Source organism: Lissotriton vulgaris, unplaced genomic scaffold (assembly GCF_964263255.1).
Source record: "Lissotriton vulgaris unplaced genomic scaffold, aLisVul1.2 SCAFFOLD_3108, whole genome shotgun sequence".
Taxonomy (NCBI): domain Eukaryota; kingdom Metazoa; phylum Chordata; class Amphibia; order Caudata; family Salamandridae; genus Lissotriton; species Lissotriton vulgaris.
The window spans coordinates 112,992-125,064 of NW_028255248.1; the positions used below are offsets into that span (position 1 = coordinate 112,992).

Genomic DNA, 12,073 nt, shown 5'->3' on the forward strand with positions numbered 1-12,073 from the left:
ATTGAGCCGAGATGTGGCTGTCAGTTTGCGAATGTTCTAGCGTTTTCCTTGCTGGATGGAAACTTCCAATGTTGATTAGCGCCTTGAGACCCTACGGGTAAGTAGTGCGCTCTATAAATGTCTTTGATTGATTGATTAAATATATAATCAACATTGCTAGTGTCCATCCTGCAAGAAAAATGCACACTATCAGTGACCAGATCACCAAAATGTGTCAGGTTTTCTCCAGGCCACCCGCTCACATTTTCCAAGGGTCTATCAGCTGTATAAATCTGTGGTAAGCAACTTCGTGTGCACCTTTTACTTATCAGATTGAAACTTGCAATGTTGATTTATATCTCACACCAACAGTGCACTGCTGCTAATTGAGCATGGGATCTGGTAATTCTTTGGGGCTATATAGTTACACACACACACACCCACACACGTCTCTCTCAATATTTATATATATATATATATATATATATATATATATATATATATATATATATATATATATATATATATATATATATATGTATTTAGGTAAGCACACATACACACACACACACATATATATAATATAAATATATACACACACACACAAACACACACACATACATATACACTCACATGTTGATACATACATACACACACATACATATATACATATATACACACAAATACACATTTACATATCTAAGAAAAACAAAACCATCTCGGGCAACTACATTCATTTTACATTTTGCATTCCCACAATCCTTTCATCCAACACTTTTTGAGCAAATAATGTACAAAACATATACAGTCTTTCATAATCCTTTAAAGATTGTAAAGATGTCCCACCTCGGGTCCTGTTCCATAGGATCCTGAAGTCTAGAAAAATAATTAAGTAGACAAACACAAATTTAAAATATATTTCATACCACATATAAAAATACTTTTCCAAAACATGATTTTCTGCTCAGAAAAGACAACCAAACAAATTTCTGTTATGAATGATACATACATCTCTTCACCAATGTTTACACTTCTTGGTATACAATAATATGATAATAAATGATAAAAGATCATTTTGCTCCAATGCGCTAAGACATCTTTGCGTTCCCAGGGTACACAAGGAAAGAAGAGGGGATTGCTCCTTTTTTGCCACCAAACTCTGGAACCCATTTCCCATGACCTTACGCTTTGCTCCTTCCAAATAATTTCTTCAAAAACTGCTAAAGACTTCTCTTTTTGATGCATAAACTTTCTGTTGACGTTTAACCTGTCTTCTTCTCCTATATACAATTGGGCGGCTATCACTGGATACTTCTTTGGTAGCAGCTGCATGCTTTAGAAATGTTATCATAGTGTATTATATTGTATGATATACCTGGACTCTGATCTACTTTGCTCCTTTTCCCGGTCACTCTGAATCAATCTCACAGGGGCTGAATATATTTATTTACTTATTTATTCTCATCCCCCATGGACTTTTGTTTTGGGGGGGGGGAATTATTTGCCAAATCTTAGGTGGAATCTTTCCATCTTATAGCTCTTTGATAATGCATAATTCTCTTGTACACGGATAATGTTTTACTCACTATAAATACTTTGGAGCAAGAACATTGCAGCATATAAATAACATAGGCTCAGATTTAATTACTCTGTCCCCATGGCAGAGAGGCCAATAACTTAATTCCCAAATGACCACAAAGATGGCAATCATTTATAAAGGTATTTAAAGGAACTGCAGCTGCAGTAGTTCCTGCCAAATCATTTTACTGTTTGCTTCAGGGCTGCATAGGAAGAATGCAGCCTTGTAGCAAACAGCATTCTTTTTCAAAATGAAAATCCCAAGACAGGATTTTCTTTCTGAAAAGAAGAGATATAATGCTTCCCTCATCATTGGAGTCTTCTCCCAGGGCAGGGGGAGCACAATACTTTTAATGTTCTTTGCTACCAAAATTTACAGTAACAAACTTGCTACATGTCTGCCTATATAGGCCAGGAGGACATGTAGCTATTTCTCTGATGGCCCTGCAAAGTATGGGCTGTCAGAAACGTTTGCCACAGTGGAGACCGTATTCACCACTGTGGCCAAGCTGAAGGTCTGCTGTTATTTAAATGGGGCAGGCGGACCTTCGTATTGGTGGTACATTTAACCTGTCATCATTGTGATGGATTGCATATACCGCCAATTTTAAATTTGGACCTTATTCACTCCTATATGCAATGCTCCTTTTAACATTGATGTTTTTCCTACAAGGTGAATACAACTCATGACGTTTCCATATTGACTGCATGCCCCACATTTTTTGCATTTAGTAAAAGCTGCTTTTGGTTTTACCCTGACCCCCTTTCCTTTATGATGTCACTCTATACAAGTTGATCTCTCCTCACGCAAGCCTCCCTATATGTAATCAGTGATTTCTGGTCATGAGTGTCCGCATAGTAGGGTCGCATTTCACTAAATGCCAGTGCTATGTTACCCCATGGAGTTGGCAATGTTGGGCTTATTTACTGGGCTGTCACATGTGATATACACTATGTACAGAATGGAGAGGATGGTATCTGATTTTTGATGAACACAGCAAAGATTATTGGATAGATATCAATTTCCCAAAAACTATATTTGCTATAGAATTTTTACAGGGTTAAGTCCAGAATGACAAAAGCAGAATTTTGTTTGGGAAAGGAGACTCTGAGCAATATTTTATTAACATTTAATTGATTTATTATGTTGTAGATTGAATTGTCTTTATCCTACACTTCATTTGGGAGAAATATTTAATATTGTGTCGATTGCATTGTTTTTCTCTTCCACTTTATGTAGTTATTGCTTTACTGGTTTTGATTTCACTTTGTGCAACACTTTGAACTTTGCCTCTCATAAGATGGCACTGGCTGTAGCATCTACATGGGTCTGATTTCTGTGTTGTTGAATTTGGTTTTATTTAAAATCTGTACTTCACTATTGTCGTCATGTGAACATGTCATGAGTAATGAAGAATAAATATCCTTTGCTCCTCTATTGTGTGTGTGTTTTCCTCAAATAACATGTTTTGAAATTGGTTTTGTATCTATATACACATGCACGCACCCACACACACAGATATAAATATTGGTTAAGGTACATATATATATATATATATATAAAGTTAGGCAGAATAAAACTATTTTTACCCCAGTACGTACCTTCATTATGTTTGGTACTTGGAATTTAGGGCTTCAGATTTAGGCTCATGATATTATGTAGTCGATATTCTGGTGGAATACTACTCATATCACTTGTAAGATTCACACGTGTGTTCAGCCAAAGGCATCACGACAATCACATGTTTGGGGCCAGATTTAGCTACACTTCGCACATGTGCAGTGTCACAAAAATAACTTTGTGTGAAGGGTGCACTTTCAGGACAAAAACTATGCTAAATATTACACATTGTGTAAGAGCATAGATACAGGACCTAAATGTGGCAGCAAAATGGAAAGAGCAAAAGTGCAATAACTTAGGAGAAAGATCACTATCCCACTATCTCCCTTTTTATGCAAAGCAACGCAACAACGTTGGTTTGCCTAACTGCATTGCTTGATTTCATAGTAAAATCATCCCTAAATGGTCAGGTCATCTGAACTGTGCTATCTGTCTAAATCCTAAACAAAAAAAACGCAGTGCCTCCTGTGCTCCACAGACACGGCCGCTCCTCCTCGCTGTTCCCCGACCTCCCTCCCCTCACAGCCTGGTATCGTTGGCCTCATCTGCTGATTGTGCTCATTGCTATTGATTTATTTAAGAACGCGCATTTGAAGACCGCTGCAAGCATCTACTTTGCTATTATTTATTTATTTGCATAACATTGCAGGTTCGCTTGGCTGTTTATCACCGTAACCTGATAGCGCTTACCACCTCGCCTGCTCATTAAACGCTTGTAGCGCTGTGCTGTCTCTGTGTTGCCCTGACCGCATTTTTGTTGTACTTTTCCCCGCACTTTGAGAATCTCTGAGGCTGCCTGCTCCGTTCCGCGCTGCCGGCCATTTTGGTGTTTACCTTGTTGTTGTTTGTTGTGCCACGCCCCAGTCTCCACCCCGCTCCTGCCTTCCCAGCTGACACTCCCTCCCACTAAGGCCATCTGCCCCACGCTGCAAAGCTCGAGCTGTGACCGTCCTGTGCTCCACAGACACGGCCGCTCCTCCTCGCTGCTCCCCGACCTGCCTCCCCTCACAGCCTGGTATCGTTGGCCTCATCTGCTGATTGTGCTCATTGCTATTGATTTATTTAAGAACGCGCATTTGAAGACCGCTGCAAGCATCTACTTCGCTATTATTTATTTATTTGCATAACATTGCAGGTTCGCTTGGCTGTTTATCACCGTAACCTGATAGCGCTTACCACCTCGCCTGCTCATTAAACGCTTGTAGCGCTGTGCTGTCTCTGTGTTGCCCTGACCGCATTTTTGTTGTACTTTTCCCTGCACTTTGAGAATCTCTGGGGCTGCCTGCTCCGTTCCGCGGTGCCGGCCATTTTGGTGTTTACCTTGTTGTTGTTTGTTGTGCCACGCCCCAGTCTCCACCCCGCTCCCGCCTTCCCAGCTGACACTCCCTCGCCCCTCCCCTTCCACCATCCACATATGACAGCTGATTTTGCGCGCAGCGTTCACGCGCAGCGACCGCGCCGAAGGTGCGCCAAAGGTAAGCCCGTCTACGCCCGTCCGTGCCTGGACCGCGCCCAGTGCCAGACCCCCTGCCCCTCGCGCTGCCCAGTCCTCCCGCATCACCTACGATGCCGCCACCCTCCTAGCCCTTAACCCCGGTCGCGCCCCCAACTGCGTCCAAGCCGCCCCTGGACACACCCATGGACCTTTCTCTTGCTACTCCTGCAAATTCAGCGGCACCGACAACATCTCCGCTACGTCCACACCACAGATTCCCGACCCCACCCACCTACAATGCATCCTTCTCAACACCCGATCGGTCCACAGACACGCCATTGACCTATGGAATCTTCTAGACACCATCTCTCCAGACGTCGCCTTCCTAACAGAAACATGGATGAACGCTTCCTCCGCCCCAGACATCACCATTGCCATCCCAGATGATTATAAGATCACACGCAAGGACCGTACAGGCCACACAGGAGGAGGAATCGCTATCGTCCATAAAAAATCAATCCACATCTCTACCAGCTCTGACGTCAACCTCGCCAACTCTGAACACCTTCACTTCCAGATCCACATCGACCCCAAGACCACTCTCAGAGGCACCCTCCTCTACAGACCACCAGGACCCCGCGCAAAATTTAGTGAAGACATCACGGACTTCATCACTCCACACGCGCTCCCCTCCAAAGATTACATCCTTTTGGGAGACCTCAACTTTCACCTTGAAAAGAACAACGACCGCAACACCACCACCCTCTTGGACAACCTCGCCAACCTCGGACTTAAACAACTGGTCACTTCCCCCACCCACACCGCAGGTCACACACTCGACCCCATCTTCACCTCCAGCAATCATGTCTCCTTCAGCCACACTACGGATCTCCTCTGGACTGACCACAGCTGCGTTCACTTCACCTACAACAAGCCGAAACCCACCAACCACCTCCAACCAACTCTGCAAAGAAACTGGAACAAAATCACCATCGACCAGATCTCCTCATCGCTCCTTCTAAACACCCCAGCCCACTCTTCTAACCCAGACCAAGCCGCCGCCAACTTCACCCTATGGTTATCCAGCACCGCCGACATCCTAGCACCACTGAAAAAACGTCAAAGCAAACCTGGCAGCAAGAAGGCCTCATGGTTCAACGATGATCTTAAGAAGTCCAAGAAACTCTGCCGCTCCCTTGAAAAGGCCTGGAAAAAAGACCCAACCACTAGCACCAAGGACGCCTTCAAAAACGCCACCCGCACACACCACCAACTAATCCGAAAGGCCAAGAAAACAGCATTCAAGGATCGACTAGACAACAATGCCCACAACAGCAAGGAACTTTTCAACATCGTCAAGGAATTTACCAACCCCTCGGCCAACTCCAACGACATCACCCCCTCTCAAGCCCTCTGCGACTCCCTGGCTTTATTCTTCCACAACAAAATTGCAGACATCCACAACAGCTTCGACAACCAACCCGGAGACCAACCCACCCAACCATATGCTGAACATTCTCCCCCCTTGAACACCCTCAACGACTGGAACCCAATCTCTACTGAGGACACCATCCACCTGATGAACTCCATCCACTCAGGATCCCCCACAGACCCATGTCCTCACCACATCTTCAACAAAGCAGACTCCGTCATAGCACCGCACCTCCGAGACGTCATCAACTGCTCCTTCAACTCCGCCACCTTCCCGGAAAGCTGGAAACACGCTGAACTCACCGCCCTTCCTTCTGAAAAAACCCACAGCGGACCTCACCGAACTCAAAAATTACCGCCCCATATCGCTCCTTCCTTTCCCGGCCAAAGTCATCGAGAAAGCTGTCAACAACCAACTCGCCGCTTTCCTCGAAGCCAACAAATCCCTCGACTCCTCACAATCTGGCTTCCGAGCAAAACACAGCACTGAGACCGCCCTCATCGCAGCAACAGACGACATTCGAACTCTACTGGACAATGGAGACACAGTCGCCCTCATCCTCCTCGACCTCTCTGCAGCCTTCGACACAGTCTGCCACAGCACCCTTTTACAACGCCTCAAAAACATCCGAATACAAGGAAAAGCACTTGAATGGATCACCTCGTTCCTCACCGGAAGAACCCAGAGAGTCCGCCTTCCACCATTCAAGTCCGAGGCCACTGAAGTCATCTGTGGTGTACCACAAGGATCCTCACTCAGTCCCACCCTCTTCAACGTATACATGAGCCCCCTTGTGGCCATCGCTCGCCAACACAATCTCAACATCATCTCCTACGCGGATGACACTCAACTGATCCTTTCTCTCACCAATGACCCCAGCACCGCCAAAACCAACCTACACGAAGGAATGAAAGAAGTTGCCGAATGGATGAAACACAGCCGTCTGAAACTGAACTCAGATAAAACAGAAGTCCTCATCTTAGGTACATCCCCCTCTGCATGGGACGACTCTTGGTGGCCGAAAGCCCTTGGAAAAGCACCCATCCCGACAGACCACGCACGGAACCTAGGCGTTATCCTGGATTCTTCACTTTCAATGAACAGACAAGTCAGCGCCGTATCCTCATCCTGCTTCAACATTCTTCGCATGCTCAAAAAAACATTTCCCTGGATCCCCACCGAAACCAGAAAAACAGTCACCCATGCTCTGGTCACGAGCCGACTGGACTACGGAAACACCCTCTACGCAGGTACTACCGCTAAAATCCAGAAGAAACTCCAACGAATCCAAAACGCCTCAGCCAGGATCATATTAGACATCCCGCGTAACAAACACATCTCTGGCCACCTGAAAGACCTCCACTGGCTACCCGTCAATAAGAGGATCACTTTCCGACTGCTAACCCACGCACACAAATCACTCTACGACATCGGACCAGAATGCCTCAACTCACGACTGTCCCTCCACACCCCCTCCCTCCAACTACGTTCTTCCAGCCAAGCCCTCGCCACTGTACCCCGCATCAACAAGACCACCATGGGAGGAAGATCCTTCTCATACCTGGCAGCTAAGACTTGGAACTCACTCCCCACTCACCTTCGCCTTACCCAGAACCACCTAGCATTCAGAAAGCAACTTAAAACGTGGATATTTGACAAGTAATCCTCCTCCCCTCCCTAAGCACCTTGAGACCCTCTGGGTATGTAGTGCGCTATATAAATTCTTTGACTTGACTTGACTTGTCAGTCCTGTTTAAAGCCTTTATTTCACAAGTTTATAACATGATATTAACTTGCCCACACTTTATCTGCCAAGGAAAAGAGAGAGTCCCATGGTGTAGAAATTACAGAGATTCATCTTTCTATGTTCTCTTGGGAGGAGATCAGGTACATGTCGAATTGCCTGATTTGAATTCCTGGTTTTTATTTTTCTGAAGCCCTGACCATAATTCCTTATCTTTGTTTCTCCCTATCTCCTTGCTGTCTTATTTGCGCTATATTCTGATTATTCTTTCAGTTTGAAAATATTGAGAGGATTCTTAGTCATTATGTTTTTTTATTTAGGGCCCGTCTATGATTTCAGTCTGAGTTGCCTCCAACCGACATCTCTGAGGTTTCAGAACCATCTGCCCTTCGGTGGGTGGTCCGAAACTGCTATTACTATGCAACTGCACTTTTCTCAATGGAGTTTGTGCAGCACACGCTATTGTAGAGAAATGGGAGTTACTGTAATCCTTATCCTCATGGTGCCTGCCACACAGTGCAGGGATTTACAGGTGGCACAATAGGTGCCCCCTGCCCAAAACCGGAGGCTGCGGAAGGAGGGGAGCCCTGCTAGGGGCCCCGCAAAGTCACTTTCCAACCAGCCTTCCATGTCAGAAAATTCCAGACAAGTTTTCCATGTCAGAAAAACTGCCATGGAAAGCCTATGGGAAACCGACCTCATAATCTCCACAGCGGAAACACCATCTGCAAGGGATTATGTGGTGGCTACGGCTAGCCGATGGACTCCTTGATCCAGTTGGAAGCCATGTGGATTGACTGGAAAGTTTGGACTACAACCACTGTCATTGAAATATGGTCGTTGGACTTCAAACCAAGCATGTCAGTCGGTAAGCTTCCGACGAACGGTCGAATGCTTACCAACCAACATCCTAATCAGGCATTTAGTTGTTAATTATTTATGTGCTGTTTAAACCACATACATGTATTTCTTGATTTAATTATATATATTTTGTAATAAGAATGAAAATTGTATGTTATTTTCATTTCTTTCGAATTTAAATTGTACATATATTGAAGAAAAGTGTTACATAATTTAATTATTGTAAAATATGTTATAACAATTTTATTGTAATATTCTTCAGTTTAAAGTTGAAACATTAGTTTTATACTTTTGCAATTATGAGTTTTTTGAAGAATTTAAGGAGTGGATTGGAGCTTGAGTATGATCTAAGTTACGAGTGCCCTGAATATCTCTGGCACATGGGTCCCTATCAGCTGTGTTCTCAGGCTTTGGTGAGGGCAGACTGCATCATGTGTGCCCCAACCTTGCTCTAGCAGGCCTTTACCTGCTGTACTGGATACTGTCTCTACCCCACCCAATCCAGGTTGTGCTGCCATAGAGTGTGGCTGCCATCTGCACTCATGGCTGCATCCTTCACATCATCAGGCTTCCCTGACAGTGAGGGTGGCCTGCACCCATTTGCCCCATGAAGGTCTGCCATACATGGATAGCATGGTAGAGCTTGCAAGTTTACATGCTATATGTGCCACTGATGCTATGTAGGTAGTTGTGAATCTAGGATGCCCTAAGGTGCTGCAACTCCCACCCATGACTCCCTATATGGGATATTATCCTGGACAGAGAGGTGGGCCTGCAGCATCAGTGGAATGAGGTCCTCTGTGCGTATGGTGTGTTGTCAGGAAATACCTTTGGTGAAACATGTTGTGACTATGTGTGGTATTCTGGCATGCAATTCCCATTATAAGTCTGTGGTTTTCATAGATGGGCTAATTTAATGCACTTGTAGATTGCTCAGAACATAGCCGGAAGATTTATTAAAAAAGAAAAAGGGAGCTCATTTACTTTTCAGAAGATAGGACAACTGTCAGTTGACTTTTACCCTTCCAATTGTGTTACACATGAATGACGTTATGGTGCTACATTACAAACTTTTCAAACGTTATGATGCCATCAGGTGGTACTATTTGAAGACCTTTTTCCATTGTGAACACTACTTTGAAATCTGTGCTGGATTTCAATGCTCATTCACAAACTTGAATTCTTGCCATATTCTGAAACAAGGTCCAATCAATTTTCGACTCTGAAGTTTTGTTTTGCCCTCTTGTTGTTTTAACTCATAATGCATTGTGATACTTGTATGCCTTCCTTGAGTCTACCCATTGGAAGGGAGAATTGTACTTATTCTTAAAATACTTTGATTGCTAATTTTCAAATTCCATCATGCACATGTTCTCTCTTGTATGAATTCCTGTCATATTCAAAAACAAGATCATATTGATGTTACATGATGGTTGCTTTGTGGAACTTCAGTGTCCTTTAGTCAGATAGTTGGAGGAAGGACTAAAACTGCTCTCCTCTGCATCATGCCTTTAATACTTCTTGGTAGGAGTGGTTAAGAAATCACTGGTGTAAAAGTTGTTCCTTCTGTAACAATGATGCAACTTAGCTAGCTTGCCCTGCAATATACTGATGCACTTAATGGGGATGAAACTCTGCCATGGCCGGTCCAAATTCCTGGTGGAAAAGGAGGAGTGTTATGTGAGGGGTTAGCTACCCCAACATGTAAAAAAAAATCTTAGCTACAGAAATGTCAACCAAAAGACATCCCAGCCTTGGGGAAAGAGAAATATCCTTCACAGAGAGCTATGATGACTTGTGGCGAAAGCCAGACATCCTTAGAAGCCACAAAGATGACTAAAACCATCACCATGGCAACATAGAACATTAGGACTATGTACCAGACATGCAAGACAGCCCAAGTGGCAGTGAAGATGAAAGAATTAAAACTGGACCTGCTTGGCATTAGCGAGACCAGGTGGACACAGCCCAGACGGAAAAGTCTGGCTCCAGACAGAATGCTGCTTTATTCTGGACATGCGCACGAGAAGACCCATCACACTCAGGGAGTAGCACTGATGATAACACCAGCATCAGACAGAGCTATGACTGGGTGGGAAGCTCTCGCTTTCAGAATCATCACAGAGACCTTCTGCACAAAGAATAATCGATCAACACAAATGTATACTATTGCTATGCAGCCATAAACGACAGCAAAGGAGAAGAAAAATAACAATTTTACAACAGATTATAGTCCATTCTAGAGTAATGCCTTGAGAGAGACTTCACCATACTGATGAGAGACCTCAATGCGAAGATTGGAAGCAGCAACGTTGGGTACTAATAAGTCATGAGCAACCATAGACTTGGCAACATGAAGGAGATTGGTGAAAGGCTCACAGATCAAGGTTCCCTGAACAGTCTGGTGCTAGGCAATAGTGTATTCTATCACAAGAGAATACACAAGGAAATGTAAGTGTCACCAGAATATTTAAGTGATAATAAGATTGACCATGCATGTATTGCCAAGAAGCTCCAAAGGTTCCTGCATGATGTGAGAATACTGAGAGGAACAGATATGGTATCAGACCATCGCCATGTAATGGCCAGGCTAAAGCTCAAGCTGAAGAAAGCATTGATGGTTTGAACCAGCAAACCAACACCAGTGATGTAACACCAGAATCCTCAAGGATGCACACAACACCAGTTAATACTCAGTTATCCTCAGTAACAAGTTTCAGGTCCTGCAAGAACTAGCGGACCACAGAGACCCAGTAGACCGAAGATGAAAGAATCAGTGACTGGTCAGGATTACCTGCCAGGAGGTACTGGGTCCCAAGAAATACCACCATAAAGAATGGATATCTACTGAGTCTCTCCACAAAATCTAAGTGTGAAAGGTAAAGAAAGATGCAAATCTGCACCAGCCAAACATAAGCCATAAGTACTCAAGGCGAGTACATCAAAACCAGAAAGTAAGCAAAGAGTAGCTTAACAGCAGACAAGCGAAGATTCATCTAGGGTCTTGCCACAGAAGCCTAGGAAGCAGAAAACCATGGAATCATGAAAGAACTTGATGACATATATATATTTATATTTAAGATTTAGGGAGAGTAATATTCACCCAACAGACATTTTGGGATGGTAGCAATGTCATTTTACTCAGAAGGTCTTTCTTGCAGCAAAGGCTATTGGTAGAAAGACTGTATTATATCATGTTAATTTTGGAGAAGAGCCATGTTTTCAGGCTTTTTATGAAACTCAGCAGATTTGAGTTTAGTCTTGGAGAATTTGGGAGTTTATTCCAAATTTGGGCTGCTTTCACTTGAATCACCTCCCTCCTTATTTTAACTTTTGAAAACTAGGTGCACAGACCAAGTTGGTTGAGGTCATAACAAGGAAACTGTGCCGCAGCTATTGCAAGCCATAAAGACCTGGTAAAGA

General features: G+C 43.9%; 1 long non-coding RNA gene across 3 annotated transcripts in view; it reads right to left on the bottom strand.

Annotated features, from left to right (window-relative positions):
* Positions 1-12,073, bottom strand: part of LOC147659187 (uncharacterized) — a 117,638-nt gene that overhangs the window by 96,193 nt on the left and 9,372 nt on the right. For all 3 annotated transcript variants that reach the window (XR_015307298.1, XR_015307300.1, XR_015307299.1), the window contains exon 3: positions 826-855. This is a non-coding gene — a long non-coding RNA (uncharacterized LOC147659187). The remainder of the gene's footprint in view (positions 1-825; positions 856-12,073) is intronic.